The sequence below is a fragment of the Camelus dromedarius genome, chromosome 15 (genome assembly GCF_036321535.1).
Source record: "Camelus dromedarius isolate mCamDro1 chromosome 15, mCamDro1.pat, whole genome shotgun sequence".
NCBI lineage: Eukaryota > Metazoa > Chordata > Mammalia > Artiodactyla > Camelidae > Camelus > Camelus dromedarius.
The window spans coordinates 5,641,681-5,662,293 of NC_087450.1; the positions used below are offsets into that span (position 1 = coordinate 5,641,681).

General features: G+C 38.0%; 1 long non-coding RNA gene across 2 annotated transcripts in view; it reads left to right on the top strand.

Annotated features, from left to right (window-relative positions):
- The first annotated feature begins 1,852 nt into the window (after positions 1 to 1,852).
- LOC135323032 (uncharacterized) overlaps positions 1,853 to 20,613 on the top strand; it is a 41,175-nt gene continuing 22,414 nt past the window's right edge. For both annotated transcript variants that reach the window (XR_010384119.1, XR_010384120.1), the window contains exons 1-3: positions 1,853 to 2,215; positions 4,771 to 4,885; positions 9,825 to 9,924. This is a non-coding gene — a long non-coding RNA (uncharacterized LOC135323032). The remainder of the gene's footprint in view (positions 2,216 to 4,770; positions 4,886 to 9,824; positions 9,925 to 20,613) is intronic.

Here is a 20,613-nt window from a genome sequence, read left to right on the forward strand (position 1 = left end):
GGTTCTTTCAGTGTGTTGGCTATTGTAAATAGTGCTGCTGTGAACACTGGGGTGCATGTGTCTTTTTGAATTATATTTTTCTCCAGACATATACCCATGAATGGGATTGCTGGATCACACGGAAGTATATTTTCAGTTTTTTAAGGAAACTCTATACTGTCCTCCATGGTGGCTGCAACATTTACATTCCCACCAACCGAGTAGGAGGGTTCCTTTTTCTCTTAAAAGGTCAAAAATTCTCTACATTTATATACTTTCCTTACAGTTTAGGACACAATTTGGCAAAAGCCAGATAGAATTTAATAGGAGTAAATACAGTATTTTTTCAAATGTCCATGCATTATGGATAGATATGTTATTGATGAGTTGGTTCCCTATTTTTGTAGATGCAGAAGTTTTTATAGCTTCACAGACATTTCAGTCTTGCAGAAAGAAAAATGTCTTTGCATTTTGCTGAACTTGTCCGGGTGGCTTTATCGAATTTGGTCCAGGCCTACAGAGGTGAATACACATCCAAACCTGAACCATTTGAATGTCTGCAAGATTTTAAGAGTCTAGAATGTCAGATCTGGACTATAACTCTGGTGAATGACATCAGTGAGTGGACTCAAGAAAACTCCATTTGAGTGCAAAGCCTTTCATAACCCAAAAAAGGCTTTGAAATTGTGGCAAAGCCAGAGACTTTTGTGCACCACATATGGCCACAAACCCATGGGGACAACCACAGGCCTTCTGGAGTGCCAAGGGAATTCCATGTGAGGAGTCCAGCACTCACAGGAATCCAACAAGTCCCTGCCAGCCAGAGCACCTTCATTGCTACTGTGGTATTTTGAGCAAATGTCTTTTCTTCAGGTTCAAATTGGTTTGTTGTTTTTTTTTTTATAAAAGAAAATCAAACAACTTCTTGTTCCCTTGGTGAAAGTAAAAGCCTAACATTTTCTGATTTCTTTTGACAGAGAAAACTTGAGCCTATGAATCTAAACTCATCTGTGATGGCCTGCAGCTGGGAGCAAGCAGATCAGTGTCAGTCCCTTTGCAGCCGTTGGCTGGGAGCCTGCATGTTCCCTGGAATGATATTTGAAACATGTCACCCTAGCCGTGCCTTCACTCTGGACTGGGAGGCGAGTCAGTCAGAATCTGTATTATGGAATGTATGTTTCAGATCCAAAGCTAGGAGATCTTTTTTTAATAGCCAGAGAATATAGTCATAAATATATCTATTAAAGTATTTATGCAAGAACAATTTTAAGGTTTTTTTATTATAAAAATTTCCCCCCAAAATTGAAAATGAAAGAACATTGGAATTAAAATCCAATGGAATTAAAAACAGTGGAATTAAAAATCATCTGTACCTTAGTTATACATAAAGAATCTTAAAATCCTTCTAAACATTTTTTTTTGTTGAAATGTAGATTTTTTCTCTTCCAAAAATGAAAATTATTATTTCACATTTTTTTCTTTTTCCTTTTATTATATATTCCATATCAATAAATATAATTCTTTTAAATCCCTTTTAATGGCTGTTTAACATTATATTGAACAGATATGTAAATAGACCTAGGTTTAAGAAATTTAAAAAATTGTCATTACAATGCCCCTGCAAAGAATATTTTCGTGTTTCTATTTTTAGTTACTAATTTGGACTGAAAGTTAACAAGTTTACTTTTCTTCATCTAAAACATTGGTTATTTTATGAATGAATTGTAAGGATTTTAAATAACTTTTCAGTAATTTCAACAAAGAAATTAACTTTAAGGCAAAAATGTATGATGGTTTGCAAATCTATTTTTATTATATCTTCACTTTTACCAGTGTCGTATCTGTATGTGTTTGCACAAGTGCTTTAACTACCAGCAATGTAAGAAAAATCTGTGTACTAAAAATGTGAAAATAGTTTCCTGGTTTGTGTTTTCATTCTCCCAATATAGGTTTTGGATGACAAGCTTGTATTTGCAAAAATACACACCCTGTGGGATGTGCTCTGTACATACGCTGAGATACTGTACATAAAATTGCCTCTGAATCCCAATCATCTGAAAACCCTGTTCTCAGCCTTTGATACCTTCAGCTGTTTTAAGAAAGTCCTCCAAGTGGATGAAAGTATCAACAACCGGAACAAGAGTTTTTCATTGCCCTATTTGAGAAGAGCTGCGTGAACGACTTTTATATTCAGGATAGAGATACATTCATCAATCCAACCACCAGGAGCCGCACTGTAAGTCTAAACCGAGTTTAGCTGCTGTCTTGGGGGTGATTTAGAACCTGCTGTTGAATTATAAGTGATTTGGTTTTGTTGGTTTGGTTTGGTTTTTAAAAGCTGCCCATAAAAAGGAAAAAAGAGAAAGAAAAGAAATATGCCTACAGATTCCTGTTAGGATAGTAAACAGTGGCTGGTTATTTACCCTGTATAAACCACACGCTCTCTTAGAATCTATTTAGGTTTACTTCATCCTTTCTCAGATCAAGTATCAAGTAAGGGACAGTTTTAAAAAAAAATTCAGGATTAACAGGCTTGTGAGCTCCGGGATCTGCAAGGCAGCTTTCCCTTCCCATGGTGTAAGTCAAATGGCAGAAATGAAATAAAGCACTTCATGTATCCTCCGGTGTTAACAGGAAAAGGTGAGTCTTCTTGACCTTGTTTCTTCCTGGGTAAAATGAAGATAATATGTCAGGAGTCGACAAGCCCATTTAGGGCAGGAAACATGTTGTCTTGTTCACTGCTGAATCCCAGGCACCAGGAAGGCTGAGTTTAACAAGTGAGTGAATGAATGAACTGTAGTTCCCCCAGAGTTACCATGTGGGGCAGTGTGGATTAGCAGCTAAGAGCATAGACTCGAGAGGTGAGGGTACAGCTCAAGTGATGGGGCGCATGCTTAGCAAGCATAAAGTCCTGGGTTCAGCCCCCAACACCTCCTCTAAAATAGACAAATAACCCTAATTACCTCCCCACCCCCCACCAGAATTAACTTATTATCTCCCTGCCACCAAAAAAAAAAATAAAAAGGTAGAAGTGGCCAAGAGCGTAGACTCAGGCTGGAACACTTGTGCTGGTTTCTCGCTGTCTACCTTGTAAAAGTCATTTAGCCTCTGTGTTTATCAAGTTCCTCATCAATAAAATGGGGATAATAATAGTACCCACCTCGTAGAGATGCTATGGGGATTAATGAATCTGCTTGAATTTTAGAACAGCCCTGGCTAATAGTAAGTACTATGCATCTGCCAGCTCTTTTCATAATTACTGACAGATGTTATTATCAACCAAAGAAGTATTAGTTCTTTGTAAGGGAAATGCATGTTAGACAATTTCATTTATCATTTTCTGTAATTCAGGCTTTTTCCCTCTGAAATACCATTTTCTGTCTGTGCACTAGTAAATCACAGGGCTTTCCAAATTTCATCTGTCTGAGTTCTTGTCATGATGACAATACTGCAGAGTTTTGACATTTTTTAGGGACTCCATCTGAGATGACAGCAACCCCTCAAATTCAGAAGCACTTCTTTAACTGACAACATCTCACATGAAATGAAGTTTGTAAAATGTAAGAGCTTCAGACGCTAAATGATACCATAAATGCAAAGATGTTATATCTAAGCTCTTTAAATAAATCCTGTCATTGAGATAAAGGAAATACTATATTATAGCGCTCTATGACTTTGTTACCTTGCTATCCGTTTATCTGACTCTCTAAGACAAAAGAAAGCAAAGACTGAGATTGATCATTACTACTGTGTGGTACACGTATTTGTGGATGAAGACCATACTGAAATGCACTGTCTAAGATATTAAAATGGACACTAAACAGCTGCTTGATGCACATGCATGAACAGAACAGGGAGCTGGTTGCAGGGAGCAGACACTGAGCTTCCTGGATCAGAGACTCAGCATAGCAGTCCAGCCCAGCAGTCCACATGTTTTATATTTATATCCCAGCAAAATTAGCAGTGAGAGTCTGAAATGAACTTTGGGGACACTTGCAAACAGCTGTCATGATTACTAATGTGGGACACCAGGATTCTACAGTGTTTAGTTGGCATCTGCACACAACCATTTCTTTTCCACTAAAGCCTGTTGTAAATGCTGGTTCCACATCCAGGCTGAGGAATCATCTCATGTGGTGTTTGGGAGGGAGGTAAGTGGAGTCAGGACCCATGCTAAGGCTGTGTGGGTAATAATCTGGTTCTAGTACAGGAGAAAGGAAAGTAGGTCAGGTGGGAAGGAGAATGACTGGATTTAAATTTTGTTTCTTGAGTAAGCTAAATATATAACATCATGTCAAGTTTCTTTATTGTTTATATTCCATGTGCTGTCACCGAATAACTACTGAATTGTGGGGACAAAAAAGCCTGGGTTTTAGAATTGACCCTGCCCCTAAACAGCCAGAGTCCAGGTTCCTCTGGGTGTCCAAGGAGGGGGCTGCTGCCTCCACTGAAGCAGTTTGGGCACTTGGGTGGCCTAGTTTTTTTTGCTGTGGAAGACTGGCCCGGTTGTAGGACATTAAGCATCTGCAAGGCCCTCACCCGGTACCCACGGTGGTCCCAGGACTGTAACATCCAAGTGTTCCTTTCCAGCCAAGTTTGCAAATGACCCTCAAGGGGTTAGTATTAATCCTCGGTGAGAATTATGAAAAATTATATGGTACCTCCATCCCTTCTGGCAAAGGAGGGCCCCTTATTTACAAATGACCACAAAGTGTTAGCACCACATTTTATTAGCAGAACATGTGAACATGTGGTGACAGTGACACTCACCTGTTTGCTTCTGCTTCCCAGTGCAACTTCAGCCTCCATCAGAGGACCTCAGCTGCCCCAGCGAACAGGGCCTTCTGTACAGGGAATGTGCTCCTCCTCGAAGCATAGACAAGAAGCAGCCCTTAGATCTCATCAGGTGAGCTGTTGTGGAGAGCACTCCAGTGGGAAGGGCTCAGGGTTGCCCTCATGGCTTCTGAGTGTGACAGTCCTCCAAGAGTGTTACCAACCAGGAAGCTCACAGGAGTTCTGAGCTTTGTTGCCCCAAGTTGTTACTGGAGGCTTTATTACAAAGACATGATTTATTGGGTCACTACTGACATGGCTACCCCAAACACTAACTGTAAGTCAAAGCCCTAACATTTGAGCCCCTACCTCTCCTGATGGTCAGTCACTTGTCACAAAGCTCAAAGCCCCACTCCTCTAATCACATGGTTGGTGTCTCTGGCTGGCCAGTACCCATCCTGAGTCATCTCATGAACACAAGCCATCCAAGGGTCCACCATGAATAGTAAAGACACCCCTATCTTGGGAAATTTCAAGGCTTTAGGGGTTGCCGTCCAGGAACTGGGAACAAAGACCTACCAAATTCTTCATTAAACAGGAGTAAATGTTAGGTTTCACTTAAATTATAAAATAAGAGAAGTATTCTCACTGCTTAGCTGTATCTGCTGTTCAACACCGTTTCACTACACCAAGTGACTGTAATGTCGCGCTCAGCATGTGTATTCTCAGAGCATCAGCGCCGGCTGCTCCCCGGGAGCTTATGCTATTTGTGCAAGGCTGCTGGGAGGAGGGAGGCCAAGGACAACTGAGCAAACAAAAATAATCGGGCTAATAAGGAAACAATTTCAGATTGAAATGAAGGAAATAATACAGTGTTGAGATGGGAGACTTGGGGGGAAGTGAGTCAAGAAAGCTATCTTTGAGTAGGTTACATGTGAGCTGAGATGGTGATAAGGAGGCTGGACTTTGAGGATCTGGGATAAGTCACCCCAGGAATAGAGGCAGCTTGTCCATTGCCCCGAGGCACAAATGTGCTCAGCAGGTTTGAGGAGATCCTGGAGCCAGCGCTGGTGAGAGTGATGAGACGCGAGGTTTAGAAGGGCATCAGGAGCACGGAAAGTAGTGTAGACTCTAAGTGCAGTGAGAAGCAGTCATGATAGTTTAAGCACTAAGGTAATTTTCTCTCACATTTTGCAAAGATAATGTGGAGAATGAATTGCAGGGACCCAGGAAGCAGGGAGGCCTGGTCGGAGGCTCTTGGAGTGGGCCAGATGAGAGATGGTGGGAGCCAGGGAGAATGCGTTTGGGGAGTGGAGCTGACAGGATGCAGTTATGGGCTGGCTGTGGATGGTGAGGAGAAGAGAAGGGTCAAGGTAGCCCCAGGTCGGCCTGGAGCCAGGTGCCTGATCTTCCTAATCTCAGTGCCCCATTCAGATGCCCACCTACTTGGGCAAACCGCTTAACCTTCCAAGTGAGGGTTTTAAATCACTGAAGTCTTTTTGTTTGTTTCACATTTTATGGAAAGATTCAAACACGTACAGAAGTAGAGAGAACAGCACAGCCAGCCTGTCTGTATCAGTCACCCATCTCCAGAATTATCAACTCAGAGTCACTGTTGTTGCATCTTTCATCTCCACCTCTTCCCCTCCCCCACTTCGGGATCATTTTGAAGGCAATCCTACATAGCTTAACCTTTCATTAGTGAAATAACAAGGTCTCTTTCAAATACAATTGGAATATTCATTTTTTTTTAGGGTTACAAAATAATTCCCTGATTGTCACAAAAATACACTTTTAAGCAGTTTTGGGGTTGAAATCAGGATCCAGACTAAGTTCACACATTGCAGCTAGCATATCTCTCAAGTGGGTTCTAATCTATAATTTTCCTGTTTCTCATTTTCCTTGAAATTGCTGAGGGATTTCTCTATTTCCTGTTTGGTTGATTTCATTCTCCCCTGTGGTTAGACTTATTTCTCCATCCTATGTATTGGCTTTAGCTAAGTGATTTGATCCTCCCCTAAAAGCTTGATCTGATTGAGGTTCAACTCTGTGCAAGAATATTTGTTATATGAAGTTTTGTACTCCTGTCATAAGGTACATAATGTCCAGTTGACTCTCTTTTTTGTGATGACAGCAGCCAATAATGATTGTCACCCGGGATCATTATTTCATAAGGGGTTTTATTTCATGTGGTCATACTCTAATTTCCTCCCACAATTATCAGCAGGATCACAGTCATGAAGAGGCACTTTCTCATTAACCCAGATTATCCTGTAGAACAGTTTTAAAAGAGGAAGTTTATATATTTGTAAATATTTAAAGTTGATACATTTTTCTATTGTTTCTAATGTTTTTTTCTAATGGAGGTACTGAAGATTGAATCTAGGACCTTATGCTTGCTGAGCACACACTCTGCCACTGAGTGTACCCCATCCCCCTTGAGATTCATATTTATATGATATATTCCTTCTGTTATTTTTGTTTTATGTTATACAGAATTTGATGGCAGGGCAATGGGTTTGATGGCTATTTAATTCTTTATGGGCTTTTGGGGTTGGTGTGTGTGTTTGTGTTTGTAAAGAAAACAATTTTCCCACTGTTTTAAGTATGTTTTGTAAAGGAAATTATGTTGATCTGTTCCCTTCTCCTGGTCCATGTATTCCCTTGTTGCTTCCCACTAGTGGCCCCTTGAGCTCTGTGACAAGACTAGCATGTCGTTAATCCAGGTTGAAGGAGATCTGAAGAGATTTATTCAAGGAGATGAAATTTGTAGACAATGAATTGGAAAGTATTGAGAAAGTTATTCATTAGGAGAAGGTATGGGGTTGAATTGTTAAGCGCAGAGAAATCTAAGCTATAAACCACCAAGACAATTATTAACTCCAGGAAAAACAAAGTAGGGAATAAAAAAGTAAGCCTAGCAGACAACTTGCTACAGCTGTGAACAGTCTGTACAGAGTCCTAATAATGTAAAGCAAGGATACTGAGCTGATCAAAATTATAATGTATTTGTATCAAAAGGTTGGAAGAATGAAGGTTTGGGTGTGTAGAAGAGATGTGGTTTGAAAGAGAGCTTAATATTCATTTTCCAAAATAGAAAGTTAAATAGGTGATACATAAAGCTGAAAAAGTCAGTAGGCTGTGTTACAAGGATATTAGTCAGAGATAGGGAGTTTTTATTCCAAGAGTCAGCAGTAGGAGCTGAACATTGTTGCTTCTGACCAGGAAATGGGGCGGTTGTTGGGAACTGCTCCTTTTTACAATCGGTGTTCGAGAACTGTTTGACTCTTTAATGAATGTATGGTATAAGTTTGATAAAAAGAAATCAAAGCTGAATTTTGAAAAATTGATGTTAAGAATTGGGGTGTTTTTGACAGAGATAACAATCAGACAAAACTACATTTGAAGGGATCCTCATTATTTCTAGCCTTTCAGCAAGGACTAGGGGGCAGACATCTGTTTAAGGTTCAAAAGTTCTTTCTGACATTCTTGCCGACATGTAACTTTTGGAAGTAATGAACTCTCCGTCATTGTAAATATGCAGGCAGAGGCTGCCTGACCAGCTCTCTAACTGTAGCAGGGTGTGTTTACCATTGGCCAGTTGGAGCAAGCAACTTCTAACATTCTTTCAGTTTTGAATGTGGCATTTTCAGGATGGATAGTTGATAAGAATATATTACAAAAAGCTTAACAAGAAAGAGTCCAAGACATCTCAAACCCATTGCCAGGGTTTTCTCTGCCAGACACCATCCTGAGCCTGCCATCTGTGAGCCAGGCCACAAAGACCAGTCACATGAGAATGAACACACTTTGTCCCTCCTATCTGATTTGGCATCGGGCTCAGCCATTTCCCCCATGGAATGGTCCACGCCCAGGTCTCTGACGATGGAGCTGGTCTCACAGCAGCCCTGTGAGCGCTGGTCCAGCCCTAGGGGTTCCTGCGTGAAGTTTCTCAGGACTCCAGGCTGTTCTCAGAGCTGAGTCCCCCCTAGGCTAAGCCCTCGGAGCTCATCTCAGCTCCAGACTGAGCCGGAAGCTTCCGAGAGAACTCAGAGCTGAGGAAAGTCACAGGTTTTACCCAGCACTGCCGTGTCAGCAGTGCTCCAGCTGAGGGAAGTAGCAGCAGCAGCAAACACACCTGAGCCGCCGCCTCATTGTTCCGCCTCATCCCTAAGCCCTCTGTGTCTGCCTGTCTGTGTCTGTCTCCCTTTCAGGACCAGCCTGGCACCGCTTCGTGCCCTGCCTCCTTTCTTCTAATCTTGCCTCCCTGGACTGTTCCGTCTACTCCAGATTAACTGAGTAACATTGAAGGGTTTTTGAAACCTAGGAACAGCCGATGTGCTAGATACAAAGAATACAGGGCAGTTCCTTACTCAGCCACATCCCTCCTGCCCTCTCCCATTCCCACATGAGTTTTATAAATATTTTGTCAGAGAGACATTGCACTCCCAGTTGTTATCATTATCAGCCATTTCCTTATTATCTGTGGTTTACGATGCATTTGCTCCAGGGAAGTTCCCGAGATAAGGCAGACGCAGATGACTGAGCCAGTAGTTGAAGTCCACTTGTGTCAAGCCTGTTAAGAATGATCTTTGGTGGGATTTGTTGAATGTGCCAGACTGTCCAGTGAGTGGTGATGATCCCCTGCATCTGCTCCGGAGTCGGCCTCGTCCCCTCCTTTGCTCTATTCTCATTTATCTCTCTTCAGCAGGTGAACCAGTGATCTGTATTTCTATGATACGTAAAATACTTCTTATTTCACGGTAGAATTTGGGGGCTGCTGTGAAAACGCATATGTTTTAAGTGTGAATTTAGTCAGAGGTTTAAACTTAAAGCCCCCTTGATTTAGAATCAGAAATTAGTATGATGGAAGGAGGGTATAACTCAGTGGTAGAGTGAATGCCTAGCATGCATGAGGTACTGGGTTCAATCCCCAATGCCTCCATTTAAAAAACAAATAAATAAACCTAATTATGCCCCACCAAAAAACAAAGAAAAAAGAAATTAACATGAGGATGAAGCTACAGAGTGAATATGTGTGTCTTCTGAAACTACCTTCTGTCTTTCTGCAGGAAATTCTACGGAGAGAAGGTCGGAATCTACTTTGCTTGGGCTGGGCTATTACATTCAGATGCTCCTCCTGGCAGCAGTCGTGGGGGTGACTTGCTTTCTGTATTTATATTTTAATCAAAATAACTGTACTTAGAGGTAACTTCTCTTTATTCCTTGTTACGGTGCTTACTTAACTTAGAATGACATTCTCCAGGAGCATCCACGTTGCTGCAAATGGCCCTATATTGTCAGTTTTTATAGCCGAGTAGTTTTCCATTGTATAAATATACCACTTCTTTAGCCAGTCATCCGTTGATGGACATTTAGGCTATCTCCATGTCTTGGCTATTGTAAATAGTGCTGCTATGTATATTGGGGTGCAGCTGTCATTCTGAAGTAGGGTTCCTTCAGGATATATGCACAGGAGTGGGATTCCTGTGTCATATGGCAATTCTATTCCTAGTCTTTTGAGGAAACTCAATACTGTTTCCACAGTGGCTGCACCAAACTGCATTCCCACCAGAAGTGTCGGAGGTTTCCCTTTGTCCACAGCCTCTCTAGCATATGTCATTTGTGGATTTTTGAATGATGGCCATTCTGACTGGTTTGAGGTGATACCTCATTGTAATTTTGATTTGCATTTCTCTGATAATTAGTGATATTGAGCATTTTTTCATGTGCCCATTGATCATTTGTATATCTTCCTTGGAGAATTGCTTGTTTTGGTCTTCTGCCCATGTTTGGATTGGGTTATTTGGTTGTTTCTTAGTAAGTCATATGAGCTGCTTATATATTCTGGAGATCAAGCCTTTGTTAGTTTCATTTGCAAAAATGTTCTCCCATTCTGTAGGTTGTCTTTTTGTTTTACTTAAGGTGTCCTTTGCTGTGCAGAAGCTTGTAAGTTTCATTAGGTCCCATTTGTTTATTCTTGCTTTTATTTCTATTGCTTGGGTAGACTGCCCTAGGGGAAGATTTCTGAGATGTATGTCAGATATTTTGCCTGTATTTTCTCCTAGGAGGTTTATTGTATCTTGTCTTATGTTTATCTTGCTGAAGAGACTATCTTTATTCCATTGTATATTCTTGCCTCCTTTGTTGAATATTAGTTGACCAAAAGTATTTGGGCTCATTTCTGGGCTCTCTATTCTGTTCCATTTGGCTGTATGTCTGTTTTTGTACTAATACCATGCTGTCTTGACGACTGTAACTCTATAGTATTGTCTCAAGTCTGGGACAGTTATTTTTCCAGCCTCTTTCTTTTTTTCTTCAGTAATGCCCTGGAAATTCTATGTCTTTGATGGTTCCATATAAATTTTATTGTGATTTGTTCTAGTTCTATGGAATATGTCCAGGATAATTTGGTAGGGATTGCATTAAATCTGTAGATTGCCTTGGGCAGTGTGACCATTTTAACAATATTGATTCTTGCAATCCAAGGGCATGGGATACCTTTCCATTTTTTAAAGTCTTCTTTAATTTCCTTCACCAATGGTTTATAGTTTTCTGTGTATAATTCTCTCACGTCTGTGGTTAGATTTATTCCTAGATATTTTATTACTTTGGGTGCTATTTTAAAGGGGATTGTTTCTTTACTTTCTTTTTCTGTTGACTCATCATTTGTGTAAAGAAATGCAACTGATTTTTGAACATTAATCTTGTAACCTGCTACTTTGCTAAATTCTTCGATCAGCTCTAGTAGTTTTTGTGTGGACCTTTTAGGGTTTTCTATATATATTGTCGTGTCATCTGCATATAGTGACACTTTTACCTCTTCTTTTCCAATTTAGACCCCTTTTACTTCTGTTACTTGCCTGATTGCTGTGGCCAGGACTTCCAAGACTATGTTGAATAGGAGTGGTGATAGTGGTCATCCTTGACTTGTCCCAGAATTTAGTGGGAAACTTTTGAGGTTTTCACCGTTGAGTGCTATGCTGGCTGTAGGTTTGTCATATATAGCTTTTATGATCTTGAGATTTGTTCCCTCAATACCCACTTTGGTGAGAATTTTTATCATAAATGGGTGTTGAATTTTATCAAAAGTTTTCTGCATCTATTGAGATGATCATGTGGTTTTTGTCCTTTCTCTTGTTGATGTGAAGTATTACATTGATTGATTTTCATATGTTGAACCACCCTTGTGTCCCTGAGATGAACCCCACTTGAGCATGATATATTATCTTTTTTATGTGCTGTTGGATTTTATTTACTAGTATTTTGGTAAGGACTTTTTTCATCTGTGTTCATCAGTGATATTGGTCTGTAATTCTCTTTTTTGGTGGTGTCTTTGCCTGGTTTTGGTATCAGGGTAATAGTGGCTTCATAGAATGAGTTTGGGAATATTCCTTCTTTTCAATCTTCTGGAAGAGTTTGAGAAGGACTGGTATGAGTTCTTCTTTGTATGTGTGGTAGAACTCCCCGGTGAAGCTGTCCAGTCCTGGACTTTTATTTGTAGGGAGGTTTTTTATTGTTAATTCAATTTCATTCCTAGTGATCCATTTGTTCAAGTGGATAGTTTCTTCTTGATTCAGTCTTAGTGGACTGTATGTTTCCAGAAACTTGTCCATCTCCACTAGGTTATCCATTTTTTTCCATGTAGTTCGTCATGATATTCTCATATGATATTCTGTATTTCTGTTATTTGTTGTAATTTCTCCATTTTCCTTTCTTATTTTGCAAATTTGTGCTCTCTCTTTATTCTTCTTTGTGAGTTTGGCCAGAGGATTGTCGATTTTATTTATTCTTTCAAAAAACTAGCTTTTGGTTTGATTGATTATTTTCTCTATTTTTTTAATCTTTATTTTATTTATTTCCTCCATGATCTTTATTATTTCCTTCCTTCTGCTGACTTTTGTGTGTTTTTGCTCTTCTGTTTCTAGTTCTTTCAGCTGGTGGGTTAGATTGTTTATTTGGTATTGTTCTTCTTTTTTGAGGAAGGCCTGCATTACCCTAAACTTTCCTCTTAGCACTGCTTTTGCTGTGTCCCATATGTTTTGTGTGGTTGTGTTTTCATTTTCATTTGTCTCAAGGTATTTTTTAATTTCAACTTTGATTACATCATTGACCCAATGGTTTTCTAATAGCATGTTGTTTAATCTCAATGCTTTCCTTTCTTTCTCCTTTGTTTCTCTGAAGTTGATTTCTAGTTTCCATGGCATTGTGGTCAGTAAAGATGCTTGAGATAATTTCTATCTTCTTAAAATTGTTGAGGCTTCTTTTGTGACTAAGTACATGATCAATCCTAGAAAATGTTCCACACATATTTTAAGAGATTGTTTATTCTGTTATGGGGGATTGTAATGCTCTGAAAATATCCACTAAATCCAATTATTCTCTTGTATCACTTAATTTCTCTGTTGCCTTATTTATTTTCTGTCTGGAAGATCTGTCTAGTGATGTTAATGTGGTGTTAAAATTTCTGACAATGATTGTATTCCCATCAATTTCCCCCTTTATCTCTGTTAGTAGTTGTTTAATGTACTTATGTGCTCATGTTGGGTGCATATATATTAATGATTGTAATATCTTCATCTTGTATTGATCCTTTAATCATTATAAAATGTCTTTATTTATCTTTCTTTATGGCCCTTGTTTTAAAGTCTATTTTGTCTGAAATCAATACTGCTACACGTGCTTTTATGGCATTTCCATTTGCATGGAATATCCTTTTCCGTCCATTCACTCTCAATCTATATGTGTCCTTCTCCCTAAAGTGTGTCTCTTGTATGCAGTGTATTGAAGGTTCTTGTTTTATTATCCAGTCTGCTACTCTGTCTTTGACTGGAGCATTTAGACCATTAACATTTACAGTAATTAATGATAGATGAGAGTTTATTGCTATTTTGAACTTATTTTTGCAGTTGATTTGGTATTTCTTCTTGGTTCCTTTCTTCTTCCTTTTGTGGTATGGTAATTTTCCTTTGTATTGTATTTAGTTTTTGTGACTCACTTGTAAGATTTTGGCTTGTGATTACACTTTTTTGTAAGTCTGTTAACCAATTACTGTAACTGTGTGTACTAAACAGATATTAATGTAATCTCAAACCCATCCTACTGAGAACAAGATTTAAAAAAAAAAAAAAGAAAGGAAAAATACTCTCACAGTCATGAATTCTCATTTCTGTAGCATCCTGCTTCTTTTCTATTTAGAGTAGACCTTTCAATATTTCTTTTAGCATGGGTTTAGTGTTGCTAAATTCTTTTAGTATTTGCTTCTCTGTGAAATTCTTTCTCTCTCCTTCTATTCTAAAGGATAGCCTTGCTGGAGCAAGTATCCTAGGCTGCATCTTTTTTTTTTCATTCAGGACTTTGAATATATCTTGCCACTCCCTTCTGGCCTGTAGTGTTTCTGTAGAGAAATCAGCTGAGAGCCTTCTCTTGTAACTCACTCTTTGTTTTTCTCTTGCTGCCTTTAGGATCATTTCTTTATCCTTCAGTCTGGCCATCTTGATTTATGATATATCTTGGCGTGTTTCTCTTTGGGCTCTTCCTGTTTGGGACCCTCTGAGCCTTCTGTGCTTGGGTGTCTGATTCCTTCTTTAGGTTTGGGAAGTTTTCAGTCATGATTTCTTTAATTACCTTTTCCATCCTCTTTGTTCTTTCTTCCCCTTCTGGAACCCCTATTATGCATAGATTGGCATGCTTTATATTATCCCATAGGTTCCTTATATTGTTTTCATTGTTTTATATTTGTTTTTCTCTCAGCTGTTCTGATTGGGTGCTTTCTGTTGTCCTGTCTTCTAGGTCACTTATTCGTTCTGCTGCATTATCTAGCCTGCTTTGTACAGCCTTTAGGTCAGATCTCATTTCAGCCAATGAATTTACCAATTCTACTTGGCTCTTCTTTATAGCTTCTATTTTGTTTTTGATATATTTTATGTCTCTAAAGACTATCTCTTTTAGTTCCTTCAGTAATTTGATCACTTCTTTTTTGAAATCTTGATCTAGTAGGCCATCAATGTCTATTTTATTGATCATTCTTTGAGGGGATTTCTCTTGCTATTTTAATTGGCAGGACTTCCTCTGCTTCTTCATTCTGCTCATATCTCTCTGGCCCTGTGGCTTAAGGAGTATCAGTTATCTATTGTGGTCCTTAAAGGAGTTTATTTATCTATTTATTTATCTATCTAAAGCCTATGTGGGAATAATACTTAAAAGAGAGAGAGAGAGAATTTTAAAAGAATGGAGGAAAAGAAGGTTTGAAAACACTGTATAATCAATAATAGAAGAGCAAGTTGAAGCAGAATAGGAATCGAGTTGAGATATCTTTTAAGAATCTTAATAAAAAGAAGAGAAAATTCAAAATACAATATTTGAAACCTGTGACTAATAAATAACAGATCAAAACCAAGAGAATTAAAAATGAAATGAGAATTGTAAACATATAGAACTGTTTAAAAATAAAGATTAAAAATGTAATAGGAATAAAACAGATATAAAAAGATTTTAAAAACAAAGATGTGTTCTCCTAGAGACTGTGCTCTTAATGGTTTTATTGAGAGGCCTTTGTGTCTTCGCCCTGTTTCACAAACTCACCTTGCTCTGTATGCCCCCTTGTCTGTGCTGCTCACAGTGTCTGTCGGCAAGAAGATTGCACCCCTCCAACACTGGGTCAGGTGATCCTCTCCTTTGTGGTGGGTGGGTGGGTCACTCCCCCTCCAGATGCTGCAGTCAGTGCTGGGCCAGTTGCTCCATATGTGGGCTCAGCTTCAAAAGTAACAGCTTTATGGAGATATAATTCACAAACCATAAAATGCAGCCTTTGAAATTGAGCATTAGGGTTTTAAGTACATTTCAGGGTTTTGTAGTCATCACTCCCAAAAGGAACCAGTACCCTTTAGTAAGTCACTCCCTAAACTTCCATTCCCTTAGACCCCAGCAGCCACCACTCTACTTTCTGTCTCTACGGATTTGCCTGTTCTGGGCATTTCATATAAGTAGAACCATACAGTATGCTGCCTTTTTTGATTGTCGTCTTTCATTTAGTGTGACGTTGTCAAGGCTCATCCATGGTGTAGCATATATCAGTACCCAAAGTCCTTTTTGTGTTCAAATAATATGCCATTGTTATAAATACACCACTTTGCTTATCCATCCATCAGTTGATGATGAATAATTCTGCTGTAAATGCTCATGGACAAGTTTTTGTGTGAACACATATTTTCAGTTCTTCTCAGGATATATCAAAAAATGGAATTGCTGGGATGTATTCTACTTTTAACATTTTGAGGAATTGCTAAAGTAGTTTTTAAAGTGACTGCACCATTTTATATTTCCAGTAGTAATGTATGAGGAGTCCAGTTTCTCCACATCCTCATCAACACTTTTTATTACCGGGTTTATAGATACATATTTATATATCATATATCATATATATTTGTCATCCTATTTGGTGTGAAGTGGCATGTCATTGTGCTTTTGATTTCTGTTTCCCTAATGCCTACTGATGTTGAACATCTTTTTATGTGCTTATTTCCCATTCGTATGTCTTCTTTGGAGAAACATCTATTCAAATTCTTTGCCCATTTTAATTGTATTTGTCTTTGTATTTTCATGTTTTAAGTCTCCTTTGTCTATTCTGGATAAAAAGTCCCTTATCAGGGAAAATATTGGAAATATTTTCACCCATTCTGTGGATTGTCTTCTTACTTTGTTGATGAAGTCCTTTGAAGCACAGAAGTGTTTAATTTTACTGAAGTCCAGTTCACTTGATATATTTTCTTTTGTTGTTTGTGCTTTTGCTGTCATATCTTAGAAGTATTTGTACTTCAAAATCCTGAAGATTTTCTCATTGTTCATTTTCTAAAAGTTTTATAATTTCAGGTCTGTGATTTATTTTGAGTTAATTTTCATAAATGGTGTTAAGATAAAAGTTCAGTTTTCTTTCTTTCCAGGTGTATGTTCAGGTGTCCCAGCATCATTTTTGTAAAAATTACTTTTTCCCCTTTGGATTGTCATGGAACCTTTATGAAAAATTAACTGGCTACATGTAAGAGTTTGTTTATGGACTCTCAGTTCTTTTCTCTCAATCTATTTGTGTGTCTTTTATGCAAGTACCACACTGTATGGATTACCATTTTGTTACTGAGTTTTGAATTTGGAAACTTCAAAACTTTGTTCTTTTTCAAGATTGTTTTGACTATTCTGGGTATCTTGCATTTCCATAGTTTTAGGAACAGTTTGCTCATTTCTCCCAAAAAGCCAGATTTGCATTGAATCTATAGGTCATTTTGAGGACAAATGCCATCCTAACAATAATAAGGCTTCTGATCCATGAACACAGAAGAGCTTTCCATTTATTTTAGGTCATTTTTAACTTCTATCAGTAGTATTTTAGTTTTCAATATACAAGTTTCAGACATTTTCCTCAGTATTCCACATATTTTTCTTAATATTCCTAAGTATTTTATTCTTTTTGATGCTATTGTAAATGAAAATGTTTCCTACATTTTATTTTTAGATTATTCACTGCTGTTGTATAGAAATATAACTACTTTTTTATATATTGATTTGTGTCTTACAATTTTGGTCAAACTATGTTGTTAATTCTAATAGTTTTTTTTTCTCTCTCTCTCTTTTCTTTGTGGATTCCTTGTGATTTCAATGTATAATATCATGTCATCTGGAATTGAAATTGTTTTATTTCTTTCTTTCTAATCTAGAGGCTTTATTTTCTTTGTCTGTTTGCTTTGACTAGAACCTCTAGTACAATGTTGATTTTGGGAGGAAATAATTCAGTCTTTCACCATTATGTATGATCTTTGCTCCAGGTTTTTCATAGATGTTCTCTGTCAAGTTGAGGAACTTCTCTTCTATTCCTAGTTTTTATCTATTATTCTATTAATATGGCATATTACATGAATTGACTTTTGTATGTTGAAGTGCCTTTGCATACCTGGATACATCCCACTGAATTGTGGTCTATTTTATATGTTAGTGGATTGGATTTGCTTGTATTCTGTTGAGGACTTTTGCATTTATATCCATAAGAGATAGTCTTTAGTTTTCTTGTGATGCCTTTGTCTGGTTTTGGTATCAGTGTGATACTCGTGTCATTGAATGAATTGGGAAGTGTGCCTACCTCTTTATTTTTAGACGAGTTTGTGAAGCATTTTTTTGTTTGTTTGTTTTTTTGTTTTTGTTTTTTCTTTAAGTAGTTGATGGAATTCACCAGCAAAGCCATACTGGCCTAGCATTTCCTTGTGGGAATGTTTTGGATTACTATTTCAGTCACTTCTTATTGTAGGATTATTTGAGTTTTCTATCTCTCCTTGAATTAGATTTAGTCACATATCCTTCTAGGAATTTATCCATTTCATCTAGATTATCTCATTTATTGGCTATACAAGTATTCATGGTATTCCCTTATATTCCTTGTTATTTTTGTAAGGGCAGTAGTGACATCCTTCCTTTCATTTCTCATCTTAGTAATTTGAAACTTCTCTCTTTTTTTCTTCATTACTAGCTAAAAATTTGTCAATTTTCTTGATCTTTTCAAAGAACCAACTTTTCTTTTTGTTGATTATACTCTGTTATTCATCTATTCTCTATTCCATTTATTTCTGCCTTTACTATTTTGATTAGAATATTTCATTCATTTACATTAATGTAATTTCTTATCAGGTTGAAGTTACATCTGCTATCTGCTTTCTATATGTCTTTTTATTTCCCCAATGCTCTATTACTACACTTTTTTGTACAAAGTAGGCATTTTCAAGTGTGCCATTTTAATTTGTTGTTTATTTTATCTTTTTCTTCTCCTCCTCCTCCTCCTCTTCCTCCTCCTCCTTCTCCTCCATTGCCCTGGAGATTATTATTAACATCTTGTTTTAAAGCAATCTAGTTCACATGAATGCCAACTTAATTTCAATAGTACACAAAAACTTTGCTTTGATATCAATCTTTTCCCTCCCCCTCCTCATGCTGTCACTGTCATACAAGTTACAATTTTATGCATTTATAAGTGCATCTACACTGTTTCATAAGTATTGTTTTATGTAGTTGTCTTTTACATCAAATAGAAGAAAACACGTACATGTAATACTGTATTTATACTGTTTTATTTTCTTACTCATGTAGTAGTGCTCTTTATTTTTCAGGTGAGTGTCTTTTCATTTACACCTGCTGGACTATCCTTAGTATTTCTTGTAGGGCACGCCTGCTAGCAATGGATCCTTTCAGATTTTGTAGGAGTGTGTTAATTTCTTCTTTTTTTTTTTTTGAAGAATCATTTTGCTGGCTATAAAATACTTGGTGACAGTATTTTCCTTTTATCACTTTGACGATACCATCCCACTGCCTTCTGGTCTCCATGGTTTTTGATGAGAAATCAACTGTCTTACTGAGGAGCCTTTGAATATGTTGAGCCTCTTTTCTCTTTCTGCTGTCAAGATTCTTTGTTCTTCTCTTTTGACACACTTAGTCTGATGTGCCTATTTTCGATGTCTCTACGTTTATACCACGTGGAGTTTGTTGAGCTGCTGGGATGTACAAATTAATGTTTTCATCAAATTTGGGAAGTTTTCAGCCATTATTTCTTTATATACTTTTTCTACCCCTTTTTTTCTCTCCTTCCTTCTGGCGCTCACAATAGATGTGTATTGGTATTGTTGATGGTGTCCAACCTATCTCTGACACAGTGTTCATTTTTTTTCTTTCCTTTTTCTTTCTGTTCCACAGACTGGATAATCTCAGTAGTTTTAAATTAACTGACCTTTTCTTCAACAATTTCATATCTACAGAGAAATCTCTTATTGAATTTTTCATTTTAGTCATTATATTTGTATCTCTAGAATGTCCAGTTGGTTTTTAATGTAAATTTTATCTATTGATATTCTCTGTACAATGAGATGTTCACATACATAAATTCTTTAGGCATGGTTTCGGTTAGCTCTTTGATCACATGTGTAATTCCTTATTTATGTCTTTGTCTAGTAAGTCCAGTGTCTGGGTTTCCTCAGGGAGTTTCTATTGACTACTTTCTCCCCTGTGTTATGGCCAAACTTTTCTGTTTCTTTGTACATCTTGTAATTTTCTGTTGAAAACTGGACATTTAAAATATTACAAAATGGCAGATCTGAAAGCCAGATTTTCCTCATCTCCCGGGTTTATCGTTGTTTCCATTGTCATTGCTGCTGCAGCTATTTATTTAGTTACTTTCCTGAACAAATTCTGTAAAGTCTGTATTCTTTATCATGCATGGCCATGAGATCTGTATGTGTGCAGAAAGCCTAGTTGTCATCACTGTAATAATGATTGGACAGTGAATTCTTTCAATGCCTGGAGCCAATCGTTTGAGCTGTTGCCAGGTGGCTGTGTGCCTGCATGCTGAGGGATGCCCTCAGCACCGGCAGGCAGTCTGCAGGTATTCTGTAGCCTTTAGTTCTTGCTTATGCAGAACCTCAAGTTCAGCCAGAGTTGAAGGCTTAAGATTTTCTCAGATCTTTCCTTGCCATGTGCCACACATGTGTACGGCCTTCTACAATTCTCAGAATCTTTTGGAGCTATTTAACCCTACCTCCACCCCCAGAAAGTCTCAATACTCAATTTTGCCTTCTAAGTTTCCTAGTCAGCATCTAATTAGCCTGTACTGGTACCACTGCCTCAGGCAGTTGTAAAGTTACTCACTGCTGATTGTTTTCCACAAACACTCTGGGGACAGGCTGTTTGCACAGCATGAGTTTGAGATAGGTGAATTAGTGACAGCTCTCTGGGGGCGGATTTTTTGGGTAACTTCAAATCACTTCTGCCCCTTCCTTGATTGTGAGACTGTTGCTTTTAAAGGCCACCATTTAGGTGAGGATATGGGGATGG